The sequence below is a fragment of the Rhodnius prolixus genome, unplaced genomic scaffold, assembly GCF_049639745.1.
Source record: "Rhodnius prolixus isolate KJV_2025 unplaced genomic scaffold, Rpr scaffold_8, whole genome shotgun sequence".
Lineage (NCBI taxonomy): Eukaryota > Metazoa > Arthropoda > Insecta > Hemiptera > Reduviidae > Rhodnius > Rhodnius prolixus.
The window spans coordinates 35641647-35656166 of record NW_027411593.1 but is presented as its reverse complement, the minus strand read 5'-3'; the positions used below and the strand labels follow the sequence as shown (position 1 = coordinate 35656166).

At 31.1% G+C, this 14520-nt stretch overlaps 2 long non-coding RNA genes across 2 annotated transcripts; one reads left to right on the top strand and one right to left on the bottom strand.

Annotated features, from left to right (window-relative positions):
• The first annotated feature begins 1125 nt into the window (after positions 1–1125).
• LOC141451351 (uncharacterized) lies at positions 1126–3911 on the top strand. Its single transcript, XR_012456703.1, has 4 exons — positions 1126–1250; positions 1340–1493; positions 2010–2125; positions 3133–3911. It is a non-coding gene; the product is annotated as an uncharacterized lncRNA (long non-coding RNA).
• A 6762-nt stretch (positions 3912–10673) lies between these two features.
• LOC141451352 (uncharacterized) lies at positions 10674–14142 on the bottom strand. Its single transcript, XR_012456704.1, has 2 exons — positions 13678–14142; positions 10674–12409 (listed from the first exon to the last, which is right to left on the bottom strand). It is a non-coding gene; the product is annotated as an uncharacterized lncRNA (long non-coding RNA).
• Between the last annotated feature and the right edge of the window lie 378 nt (positions 14143–14520).

Below are 14520 nucleotides of genomic sequence, written 5' to 3'. Positions count from 1 at the left end.
TAAATTATACAAATTAGATCGGCTATTCTTGGATTTGCAGATTCTGAAAATAGAGAATAATGTATAATTTTTATTACTTTTGCAATAGTTTCCTTGTGGTCGGTTTCTAACATTGTACATTAATGCCAAACGCATATTATACTCATTAGTTCAACCAATTTTGGATGTAGAGTTTCATAAAGAAAGGAAAAAAGCATAATCTTCATTACTTTTACATGAATTTCGTTATTTTGACTGAATATTGGACATATTTGAAATATAAATAAATGAAAAATGTTGTATTGAATAATCTAAAAGATAGGCTGCAGAAAAGATTGAGAAGTCTTCCTTTGGCAAGGGTAAGACAAAATTAATAGTAAAATTTAAATTTCGGTATCGAGCTGAGTGAAGTTTTTAGTAAGTAGTAAGCGATATTGTCATCCGATAAAAGTTTGACAGCAATGCATTTAAGTACGAAGTCACCTTTGAGCCAATCTGTTATCACCTTCAATGTATTTCATATTAGTAGGTATAAAGTAATTGCAAAAGATTGAAGTCTTACTGTTGATTGACGGATACAATGGATTAGAATGGCTGAGGAACAACGTTAGATTTGTTGATAACATTTTACTCCACATCTTCAACTTCTTATAAAAATATTTTGTCAATAGTCAATTTAATTATTGAAATTTTAGTTGCATTACTTGTAAAGAGTGAAATATCAATACATCTTAAGGAGATTTATTAAAAATTTTCGTCGCTTGTTGTGCCAAAATTATCGTCCCATAATTATTAAAATACTTTCTTACGATTGATAGGTTCTATTATACTTGTGAAGAGAGCGAAATTTATAAATATATTACTTTGGTATTTGCTCTATTTAAATCAAAGACTAAATCAGAAATTGAAATCCTAATATTTAAATTAAAGAAATTGGGCAATCTTATTAGAAATTCTGTACATTCTGTTCTTACGTTAAAATTAGGAACGGAAAGAAAATTGACGTATTAAGATCATGCCAGTGCTTTCTAGCGGCAATTGCTTGAACTAAAAAGAGGTAATCACATAGGAAGTAGTTTTAGTGATCACCGCTAGGTAGCATGAACATATACTTAACACTTAAAATAAACATTCAATAACCTGACCAAACAACTGTCAGGTACGGCAATGGGGTAAATAGGTTATTCGGTTTTGTCTAAATATTCTCTTAATCATGTAGCAACAGTAATAATTTGCATTATTTATTAAATGTTCTTCATCCACGATGATAAGTTAGTATTTTAAAAAGAAGTTTTCCTCTAACAAAACTTCCGGTTTAAAATTCACTGGATACCTCATAATTTGATGTTTTTTTACTTAGGACTGATAGTTTTAAGTTGATGCTGCTGTAACTGAGCGAGAACTTTACATAGCTTAGAAAACTGATTGTATTATCTATTTGCATTAAGCGATAACTTCCTAGGAAATTAAAAAACTTGTTTTTGCTTCATTACTGCGTTAATGACTTCTTGCAGGTAAGCAATATTTTTTGAGTATACTTTTATTTTGAATTACGAGTTGATGTGATTAGAAGTGCTTATGAAATTGACATGTTTCCAAGACAGTTGATAGTAGATGCATTTCTCAAGTGTAAGCGTGTAATTTTAAAAAGTTGATTTTACATTTCATTATTTTGTTTCATAAAAATGGTCATAGGTAGGTAGATTTAGTTCGCAACATGGTAATACTTTATTCCTTTCGTCTTTATTACTGTAAAAGTAAATTGTAAATTACGATTATTTTTTGGGGAATTATGAACTTCCACGTAAATATTCAAATTTCTCTCATTTAAAGGGAAGAGTAATCTCCATGAAATTTAAATTAATAATGTAAAGTTAAGTAACGTCCTATAATTATGGACCTTGGATTTTGCAAGGTTCGCACTAGTAGATTTAACTTATTGAAAATTGTTTTTTATCAAAATGTTTGTAAATTACAATGAAAACAATGGTATAAATAATAGTTTATATAATGTTTTTTTTTGTTCTCAGCGTTCTTTCGACATTCTAATGGTAATTCTGAACTAGTTCAATCCAAAAAAATGGCTGGGTTGATAACATTGATGACATTTTTTGCTGTTTAACACATTTTAACACCTACAGCAATAGTAAGTACATGTTTTCTGCTTATAGCATGTTGTTTCTCAGTTAAGATATGTCGTATTATCTAAAGATAAATAATAAAGTATACAGTAATAGATTAGATACCTAGAAGTGCAGTGATTTGCCTAAATTTAAACTATCAAGAAGATACATGAACTTGGAACGTAGATTTAAGTTTAAAAAAAAAGTGCTTCTGCTTAACTTTTAATGATTCTCTATCATCTTAAAGCTTTTTTGTGATCAAATTGGTTTACTGAAGTGAATTATTAAGTTTTAAACATTAGTGTTGTACAGATTGCCCATTCAGAATATTAATTATATAATTTGGTCTTTTTACTTCTTCAAAACTGAACTTTTTGCATCAATTAAGTCAAGTATCTCAAATAGGTAGCTTGGCGTGTTGTCTTCCGCTATTATAACCCATTTCATTATTTTGAAGGATCCTTCTATACTTTCAGCAAGTACGACCGTATTTACGAGGTAATTCGCATCCATTCTATTTTGATAATAAACTAAACTAGATTCTCTAATTGTGGGACTGTTCTTCAAGTATTCTTGTCCATTATTTACTACGTTCAGAGTAATACTACTTAAACTAATACTTTTTTCATATAAATTTTTATCTTTGTAGCTGAAAAAAAGTTTAAATTTTTCTGAAAGGTTTTAATTTGATTTAAATTCTGTTATATTATTAAAAAAAACAACAAAAAACTAGAATATTAGTAGCATGTTTGTTGTTGTATTGTTCAGTCTGAGTAATCTTTTTGATAAATAAATATGTTTTTGAAAATATATTTCATTTTCTTTGAAAGAAAGGGTTAGGAACATTAAAAAATGATTTAAACTTTGCTTTAGTTTTATTGCAGTCACATTTATTCAATTTTTATGAATGCATAATCAATTATTATAAATGATTTTTTTTGTTTAGATTCTTAATTCAAGCTAAACTCAGTAAAATCTTATTATTTTAAGTACATAAGTATTGTTGATTGTACATAATGTTGATTTTCAGATTAAATACCTCTGATACTGGAGTACTGCCTGCAAAACTGTTCATCAATAGAAGCCCAAGTGAAATAGACGTAAATCATCTATCCTAGGAGATTTTTGTGAAGAATCAATTAATAAAACAAGTGTTATTAAAACAGTCCGGTAGGACAGTTGTATAAGGGTTTGTAGTTAATATAGTATGTAATATGCATGTTAATTTCACAATGTAATGTTAGAATTTTTACTTCAAATTGCAAATTCTTTGTTTTTAATAAAATGCTTAATTTGTTTGCTGTATAAAAAAAAAATATATAAATTTTAAAAAGAATCTTATTTATTCTCCTTTTCATCTCAAATAAAAAAAAATTATAAAGTTCAAAAAACTTCGATAGCGAACAGACAACAGGATGAAAGAAATAATTTTCAAAAATAAAAATAAACTGTTAAAGATGTTTTATTAACATGATTGTATAGATTTATTGTTAAAAAGCGTTTAATTTAAAAAAAGAATCAAAAAGAAAACCTGAAAAAAGGTTAGAAGTAGCAGTGAGAGTGGAAGGAATAAAAAAGAAAACCTTTAAAAAAGTTTAAAAAACCATTGGAGATAGTCTCTTACCATAATTTCTCACTGTAATGGTGCTGTTTATGCATTTGATTGTTAATATTAAAGGCAATCGTAGATTGCATATGTTAGGTCGATCTGTTTTGAAAATCAAAAAGTAAAAACCGTTGGAAACAGTAGAATTCGTCTTCTACTTTCACCCGAACGCTCCTGTTTAGTATTTGAATTTTGTATTGAGGCCAATGGTAATATTTACATATAGGTACGATCTTTTGTTAAAAGTAAGAGGTAAAAAGCTATAGAAAAAGTCAATTTCCGTCTAATTTTACTTATTTGATAATTAGTATTATGATCAATGCTAGATTGTAATTGTAAAGTCTATCATTTTTGAAAAACAATAAAGTAAAAAGCAATTGGAAAAATTGAACTTTTATCCCAATTTCACTGAGATGTATGTATGGTAATATATTTTGTATTTGATAGTTAATATTAAGGATGTAAGAATGTAGATGTTTAAGTATTAAGAAATAACTATTGGAAAAAGTGGAAATGGTCTCCTAATTTCATTGAAATGCTGATGTTTCTGCATTTTATAGTTACTATATAGTCTAATGATACATTATACGAGGGTCGTTTGAAAAGTGCGTGCAAAAATAAAAACTATTTAATTTTTTGGGGTGAACCTTTTTTATTTTTCAACATAGTCTCCTTTTAGGCTTATACACTTCGTCCAACGCTGCTCTAGTTTGTTGATCCCTTCCGAATAATAGGATTTGTCCAAGTCTGAAAAATAGCCATTCGTTTCTGCAATCACCTCCTCGTTTGAATAAAATCTTTTTCCCGCCAGCCATTTCTTCATATTGGGGAACAAATAGTAGTCCGAGGGAGCCAAGTCTGGAGAATAGGGGGGGATGTGAAACGAGTTGGAACCCTATTTCCATTAATTTTGCGACCACAACTGCTGAGGTGTCAGCTGGTGCGTTGTCGTGATGGAAAAGGACTTTTTTGTGGGCCAATCGTGGGCGTTTTTCTTGCAGCTCGGTTTTCAAACGGTCCAATAACGATGAATAATATGCACCTGTAATAGTTTTACCCTTTTCCAGATAGTCGATGAGGATTATTCCTTGCGAATCCCAAAAGACAGTCGCCATAATCTTTCCGGCCGAAGGAACGGTCTTCGCCTTTTTTGGCGCAGATTCCCCCTTGGTAACCAATTGTTTAGATTGTTCTTTGGTCTCAGGAGTGTAGTGATGTATCCATGTTTCATCCACAGTGACGAAACGACGCTTAAAGTCCTGCGGATTCTTCTGGAACAGCTGCAAACCGTCCTTGCAACACTTCACACGATTTCGTTTTTGGTCAAGCGTGTGCAATCGCGGCACCCATCTTGCGGATGGCTTTGTCATGTCCAAATGTTGATGCAAAATATTATGTACCCGTTCATTCGAGATGCCCACAGCACTAGCAATCTCACGCACCTTCACTTTTCTGTCATCCATCACCATATCATGGATTTTATCAATGATTTCTGGAGTAGTAACCTCAACAGGGCGTCCAGAACGTTCAGCGTCACTTGTGCCCGTATGGCCACTCCGAAAATTTTGAAACCACTTATAAACTGTTCTAATCGAAGGTGCAGAGTCACCATAATGTTTATCAAGCTTCTCTTTAGTCTCCTGAGGCGTTTTGCCTTTCATAAAGTAGTGTTTAATCAACACACGAAATTCTTTTTCGTCCATTTTTTGAAAATCACTCGACTTCCTCGATTCAAACGAATGCCAAACACAAAGAAATAAACCGATCTGGCTGAAACTTGGTGTGTGTTCTTCCAAGAGATGCTACTAACTAAACATAACCTCGATACGCGCCAGTAGTGCTATCTCTCTGACTTTGCACGGACTTTTCAAACGACCCTCGTATATATTGGGACGATCTCTTTTCTTAATCAAGAAGTAAAAACTATTGGAAAAAGTGGAAATGGTCCGCAATTTCACTGAAATTCAGTGATTTCGTATACGATAGTTAATAATAAAGTCAATGCTAAATTATAAATGTAGGATCGATCTATTTTGAAAAATAAAAAGTAAAATCTATCAGAAAAAGCTTAATTTATTTCTTTATTTCACATGAATCCAGCTGTTTCCATGTTTGATAAGCCATTGCAAGAATGTGCAAATTAGCTTGTTCTATTTTGAATAACAAGAAGTAAAAGCCATTGGAAAAAGTGGAAATCGCCTTCTAATTTCACTCGAACACTCCTATTTCGTATTTGTTAGTTAATATTAAGACCGGCGTAAGAATTTTCATGTAGGTTCAAACTTTTTTTAAAATTATGAACCAAAAACCATTGAAAATGTAGAAATCGTCTTCTAATTTCACACGAAAACTCCTGTTTGTATTAGATATTTATTTAGGCTGATGTTACAATGTACACGTAGGAACGATCTTTTTAAAAGTAAAAAGTAAAAACGATTGGAAAAAAGTTGAAGTTCTTGCCTAATTTCGCCTGAGTACTGCTGTTTCTGTATTTGATTGTTAATAATAAGGTCAATGCTAGATATGTTGATGTCGCTCTATTTTGAAAAGTAAAATCCATTAGAAAACGTTGAATTTATTTCTTTATTTCACATGAATCCAGCTGTTTATGCATTTGTTAGTTAATATTAAGGGTAATGCTAGATAGTACAAGTTGGTCGTTCTATTTTGAAATTCAAGTAAAAACCATTGGAAAAAGTAGAAATGGTCTTCTAATTTCGATGTAGGTTCGATCTTTTTTTAACAAGAAAGCGTAAAAACTATTGGACAAAGTTGAAGTTCTTGCATAATTTCCCTGAATTCTGCTGTTTCTGTATTTGATTGTTAATAATAATGTCAATTCAAGTTGGTAAATTTTGGATTGTTGTGCTTTGAAAAACAAGAGATAAAAACCATTGGAAAAAGTGGAAATAGTCTCTTAATTTCATTGTAATGCTGCTGTTTCTGCATTTGATAGTTAATATTAAAGTCAATCCTTGATTGTATTGGATATAGAAGAAACTGTCTCCAGGAAGACTGCTGATCCACGTTTCCAATGGTTTTTCTTTCTTGTTTCCCAAAATTGATTGATATAGCTTACATAATCTACCCTTGGTCTTAAAATTAACTTTTAAATACGGAAACATAAGTGTTCTAGAGAAATTATGAGTAATGAGTAATGTACCTTTTCTAATCATTTTTGCTTCAGGTTTTTACAATAGATCGACCTAGGTTACACAATCTAGCCCTGGTCTTAATAATTACTATCAAATACAGAAACCGGTGAAAAATACAGTTCCAGTGTAATTAGGAGAAAAATTAATCATATTACTCATTTGACATATTCATCCATATTTCATTTAACAATAATTATTTCGCAGTGAAAATGCCATATTTTAAATTTCGTTCCCCCTCCTCCGCACAAAATACATTTCTAACTTTTCAGTACTAAAATATTACTTGTCCAGAACTGAAACACAAAAAAACATTCATTTTAACAAGTACTAAATTTCAATTATTTTAATTAATAAATTTTACAAATGTTTGACAATTCGTTAACATTTTGGCTAATACCACGTAACCTCTATTACACTGTCTGAGCAGTAAGTGTAGTGAGGCACGGGAGCGTAAGTGAAGTGGAATTGCCTACCCTAATCTGGTTATTCTACCTCAGATGGTTGAAAACTACAAATAGTATTACATACTGCGGACGTAACAATAACCTCAGGTGAGTACGATAAGCTTAATTCGCTTGTAGAACGAGTTATACTTGAACATAATATTGACTACTTATATTACATTAACAGTATAACTAAGGTCATTAAATCAACAGATATAGATTTAACAAAAAGGAACCTTATTTAATAATATTAGGTAACCTACCTCAAACTTCCCTTTCAAACTAGACGAGAATTCCTAATTTTTTCATTAATGTTGGAATGTTTATACATTCATTTTTCAGACGTAACTTCATATCCCGGTGTGAACATTCCACTTTTTGCTTTGTAATTGAATGTACTAGCAGAAATCTTAATATTTGCATTAAAATTATTCAAGAATTTTTTATTTTTCCATTCATTTTGCAATTGTAACTTCAAATGCGGCTACACTGTGTGAACATCTATCTGTGGCTTCGTTATTTATTCACCGAAGTCAAAATCTCAATCTTTTCAGTAACTATAGACGAAATTTCCTTATTTTTAACCACGTTAGAAACTCACTAGACCTATATAGGTTCAACTTACACTCATATTTAACCCTGTTTGCGTCTTACTAGACTTATATAGGACTATCTTATACTCGCTATTAGCTTATTTTTTTTACCGCTTCACATGCAACCTATTTATTAATTTGTTTACTTTTGTCAATCTATTATAAAAAAAAAAAAAATGAAAAGTATTCTACGTTCCAAGCACACCTGTTCCTTTAGAATTTAAAAAATGCATAAAAAACAAAAAGTGAAACCTTTGCTAAGTTTACATATTTTTTTCGAGGTTTTCGCTTTAATAATGAAATATTTTTAATTTTTTTAAATATATATTGACAAAATTAACAAATAGGATACAAGTTACATGGTAAAAAATAAGATAAACATGATTGTAATGTGGTCCTCTATAGGTCCTGTTAGTCACCAACTTGGTTAAAAGTGAGTGTAAAGTGGTTTTATATAAGTTTTGTGAGTCACCAACTTGGTTAAGTGTGTGTAAGGTGGTCCTATATAAGTTTTGTGAGTCACCAACTTGGTTAGAAGTGTGTTTAAGGAAGTTCTTTGTGAGTCTTGTGAGTCACCTACATGGTTAAATGTGAGTGAAAGGAGGTCCTGTATAAGTCTTGAGAGTCACCAACATGGTTAAATGTGAGTTTAAAGAGGTCCTGTATAAGTCTTGAGAGTCACAAACATGGTTAAATATGTGTGTAAGATAGCCCTGTATAAGTCTTGTGAGTCACCAACATGATTAAATGTGAGTTTAAGGAGGTCCAGTATAAGTCTTGAGAGTCATCAACATGGGTAAATGTGAGTTTAAAGAGGTCCTGTATAAGTCTTGTGAGTCACTAACATGGTAATAAGTATGATTAAGGTGGTCCTATATAAGTCTTGTGAGTCGCCAGCATGGTTAAATATGGGTGAAAGGAAGTCCTATATTAGTCTAAAGAGTCACCAACGTGGTTAAATATGAGGTTGTAAAGATTTTATAAAATTTATTGTAAAAAAATGTATCAATAATTAAAAAATAAATAATAAACGATTTATTTATAACAATATTGTATTTATTTTCCCTTTTAATCTCTCAGTAATTTGAAAAATTAAATAAAAAATGAAAAAATTGCTTAGAAACTAAAAGAAAATATAGAAAAGGGTTAAAAATGGCTGCCAGAGTCGTGAGAGTGTGTAAGAAGCATTAAGGAAGGTTACAACAATGGCTGCCAAAGTCTTGAGAGTGTGTAAGAAGATAGCAAGGTTACAACAATGGCTGCCAGAGTCGTGAGAGTGTGTAAGAAGCATTAAGCAAGGTTACAACAATGGCTGCCAAAGTCTTGAGAGTGTGCAAGGAAGGCTACGAGAGGTAAAACAGACAGCACGAGCGATCTAGTGACAGCTGTTGGAACTAATAGTAGGGGGGGGAGCCCGTTGTCATGGTGATATGACGTCATCTAGAGGGTATATAAGAAAGTTCGCGGCGCGGGCCGGGCCGGGTGGGGCGAATATTTGCCTTCCGACCGTCGCGGTGAACGCATCTCCCTAACCATTAACCATGACATATTATCAGATTGTTTAATGTAGAGAGAGGTGTTTTGACTGGATTAGATATTTTTGGAGCGACGAGCGACATAATCCCCCCCACACGAGTACGACTCTGCAGTCGTACTGAGGAGACATCTTGTTTGACAGTTGTATATAAACAGTTTAAATGCTACCTGGTGGCAAACATGTGAACTAAATTTTGTTTACATAGTAAACAAGTCCAGTAAGTGCTGCTACCTGGGTGGCAAATATGTAAACTAAATTTTGTTTACATAGTAAACAAGTCCAGTAAGTGCTGCTACCTGGTGGCAAATATGTGAACTAAATTTCCTTTTTTTTTTGTTTTACGTCTTTCTGATGCAATTTTTTCAACTTTTTTTTTTTCTGCTTTTTAACGCTCTCTGATGTCATTTTTTCGTACTACTATTTCTTTATTTTATTTTTTTGTTTAATGTAAACGGAATTTTTAGTTTTACATCACTTGCCTCTTATCATTTTCAGTCATTTTTGACTTTGTTTTTAATTGTAACTTTGCAAATATAATAAAAATAACAAGACTATGGGAAAGAGAAAATACATGACTTTTTTAATCATTTATAGATAATTCTTTATTTTGCTACCAATTATACATTTTTTTTCTTTCGTTTTACAAAAACATTTTAAATTCAATTACATGTTTTAGGTAATGATTCTTAAAATTACCTACATAACAAAATTAAAATTTACATTACATTTTCAAACTTCAAATATATTTTTTTTACAAATCATCGACTAAATGATAAAGAATTGCAGTTGGATAGGTGTTTTCCGTCTTTTTCATTTTGGCTTAATTCGATGACCCTGTTTGGCAGGAAGCACTCCAGTTTCGCCTGTATATATTTTAGACGAGTAACTGTTAATTTAAGGAAGCCGAGTTCTTAAAAGTATTTATTTAAATGTACATGTCGGCGTTGTAACTTTAAACTTCGTTCATTTATATTGATCAAAAAATGTATTGTGGTACTGAGATAGATTCCTTATCTAGCCCTTGAATTTTATTTAATGGTTAATATGAGAAATTTCTCAGGTACGTTTGCTAGTCGCCTCGTTCCATTTTGGTAGTTGTGTAAAGCTCTCCTGTAAAAAGAGCCACTACTTTGCTACTGTGTTGATCACAAAGTTACATGTGGTTAGAGATTTTTCTTTCTTGTCTTATTGTGATTATTTAGTGGATTAGGTTTCTTCAATAATAAAAACCTTTAAGTTAAAAATAATATTTTTATTTACGTCCTATTTTTACATAGACATTGTTTTTATAATTTATTATTAAAGAAATGTATGTTATATAAATTAATAAAATACAAAAGGAAACGTAAATATTTGCCACCAGATAGCAATGCAGTAGTCTCCCTAAATATACTCCAACACGAGCGAATTTTCTTCAGCACGACTTGAGTGACGAAGGGAGTAGATCGCTCGTCACTCCAACATATCTTACCGTCTAGTCTAACATTCATCACCTCTCTCCCCTAAAACCATGATGTAGTGTAATGGTTAGAGAGATGTCACTTTGACGGTCGGAAAGCAACTATTCTCCCTACCCTACTCCACCAAGTAGCAGCCTAGTAATGCTCAGCTTTCATCTGGAAATGATTATCTCTGTGGACCCTGCTTCACATCCAGCAACCGAAAATATTAGGAGATTCTCATTAAACCTATTCTGGAGAATGAAGCAGTCAAGGAAATCTCTACTTACCTCTCTGCCTGTGTGGGATTGTTTACAGATAGTCTTATCTATTATTTTAAACGTTTAAGTATTGCAACATAAACTAATCGTATTTTTGGATAAATTATCTTTTCCTTTGAGTCAGAATAAATAACGTTTTAATTTTTGTAAAACTGAATCAAAGCCAACCAAAGGTTTTTAGTTGTAATATATAATATGCATATTTATGTTCCAATCTTATATGATATTTTTACTTTAAAATTAAGAAAATTATGATCTAGTAGGAGAATAAGAAAAAACCTTTTATTTTTTTAAAAAAATTATTTATTTGCATCTCTATTCTTTTACATATTTAATTGTAAGAAAAAAAATATATGTTTCAATTATAAAGTGCAAAAAGAAGTGCTAAAAAAGGTAAAACTAACAAAAAAAAGAAAACAAAGACTAGTTTCAAAACAATCAACTGCAAGGAATAAAAATGTAAAAAAATGACAGTTCAAGCATTGGCTCTACCATTATTACAAGTGTTACCACAATAAGAAATATTGTTGTAGAAGTAGTAGACTGTATTACTGCTGAATTTCGCGAAAGTAAAAGTAAATTTTTTCTAACATGAATAAACACTCTGGAGAGCACAAATGCGAAAAATATACATATTTAAATCAATTCAAAATTCAATTAAATACACTCTAAAAGTACAAAGTTTTTATTCGTAAAATAACTTTATTTTACTGTTAATTAGGTTTAGTCGTCTAAAAAATTAAAAAATATTTTTATAAACAACGTTTGAATACAATTTAAACTTATTCCATTAAAGAAAACTTTTAAGCCCCTCCCCAAAAAAATCAAAGAAAGAGTTAATAATATTAATTAAAGATTTAAATTGACTGAAAAAGTTTCATTTGATTAAAAATGGGTACAGCACGTTGTACATGTAAATTGATCTTAACCTATCTTCTACGAAAGTGGAAATATTACTTATTCCGACTCAAATGAAAACATTAATCACTATAAAAAAGGTGTTAGTTTATGATGTAATACTTTAAACGTACTAAATGATGGATAAGCTTACCTGAAGATCATTTCCAAATGCCAAGTGGAAGGTAGATTTCCTTGACTTCTTCACTCTCCAGAATAGAGAGGATAAGATCCATCGAACATTTTCCAACTTCCACATGATAGCTCAGCATTACTGAGCAGCAAGCCAACAAAGATTTTACTTTAGTCCATAGCGATAAAGTATTACTACGCCATGCTCCCATCTCGCACACCACCTGCTGACAGTGGGGAAGGTTATATGGTGGTTATTCAAAAGTTAACTAAATCGTAAAATATTTTGAAAAAATAATGAAATAAAAACTACGAAACCTAGTACTTTTTAAAGGTTTTGGTACGTTAAGCGCATTTTTATTTGTTTTTAATTGCTAAGTTAGAGTTCTATTATTCAGGGGGGGGGGCTGCGAATTTAAGCAGAAGAGGCAAAATTGTATTTTTTTGATTTGTTTAGGGAAATAATTATTACAATTACTTAAAAATTACTTAAATAAGTAAAATCTTAAAAGACAAATGAAAATGCTAGAAATTAGGGTTTTTGTGTTTGCTTAGTGTCCGTTTGAACTTCACCAAACCAACATTCACAACTCCTAATAATAAAGGACTTAAATACTCTCAAAAATAATAATCCACACCAAAAACAATGAACATCTAACTAACCAGGCAGGAGTGGCAGTAACATTCACTTATTCATCAAATTCATGATAATCAAGAACACGCAATCACTTAGCTGCTGATACTATCAAAAATATACATACAAAACTGAAGACACAGAACTATGCAGCCTATCAGGTGCTAGGAACAGCAAATAATCTAAGAATAAAATAAGATATAATAATCACGTATAAAGTAAAGCGGATAAAGGTAACTCATAATCTTAACACTCAGACTACGTTAACAAAACGATAGACTTCATTAACAAAAACATACGACACACGTACTTAGAAAAAACAAAAACCGATTACACGATTCCAACATCAAATTAAGACTATCACCTAATAAAAATCACAAAAATACGTACACATCACCTATCCTGAAAGAAAGCACTTACCATTGTTTCTCAAATCTCTAATCAAAGATAACAATAGCTAAAGATAATGGTTTACATTAAGAAACAATTACTTAGAACAAGCAATAATTGCCCATCCAAGACCAACACCGATACAACATAATCGGCACATCGGAAAAGAGACATGTAAACTATGTAACCTTTTCCAGAAACAGGGCCTGAAAACCGCAATTAGGACCAACAAAATGGGAACAGGATATGTGCACATACCGAAACTAACAACACTTATGTCATCAGTAATATTTATAAAATAGACTGTTAATACCTAAATTGGTCAGAGCGGTGGAAAAATTAAAGACATATGTACAAAGAACACATTCGCTAGTACAAATACAATAAAACAAATTCAACTTATGCAACCCTCAGCACAATGACGCTGTTAAATGCTGGAAGAAAATTTGTGAAAAATAATAACATTACCTTTTAATTTCTTGGTCCGTTGTTGAATAAAACGACGGTTTTGATAGAATAGAACACCTTTAAAGCAATCTTGCTTGGAACATCTCACCATAATTGTTCACTTGCCGATGATGCCTAATCATACTTAAAAAAATATTTTGATTTACTACATTATCCAATAAAGCAATGATAGCTCGTTTCATTTGTAGTTAGGAGGTTATAGTGTAAACTGAAACCTCAGAAGTAAAGCTGCACATAAGAACATTTTTAAAGTCTTTTTATGCTATCTAGTGGCGCTTGCTAGAACTACAAAAGGGTTGTAGTTTTACAAATCGCCGCTAGATAGCATACAAATTTACTTTTGCACATTTATTGACAACTCAATGCCCCAATAATATATATTTAATTAAACAATATACAATTCTTATATTGTATCGTATTCAATACAATATATAAGATTAATATTGAGGGTATACCTTACGTTGAGTTCATAAATAGTACTAATATTATCATTTTTTTATTTTGATGAAAATTAATTAAAAAATTATTAGTTTAACTAAAAATAGTTCTTTGTGCTTAGAAATTTATACAGAATAAGCAAGCATGTTTGATATTGAATTTTCAAATCACATTAAAAACAATTTTTCAGACAACAGAAAAATTTACATTATATGGAAAAAGTTTTCGCTTAAGTTGTATAACTTTGGACTTATTAATAAATAATAAATAAGACTATCTGAAGAACAGGTCCATAAGATAGCGTAGTAGAACATTGACATAAGATAGCGTAGAAGAACATTAATTGACTGGAATGCAGAAATGGAAACGAATTACCACAACTTATGTGAGGACATGCTGCTATGA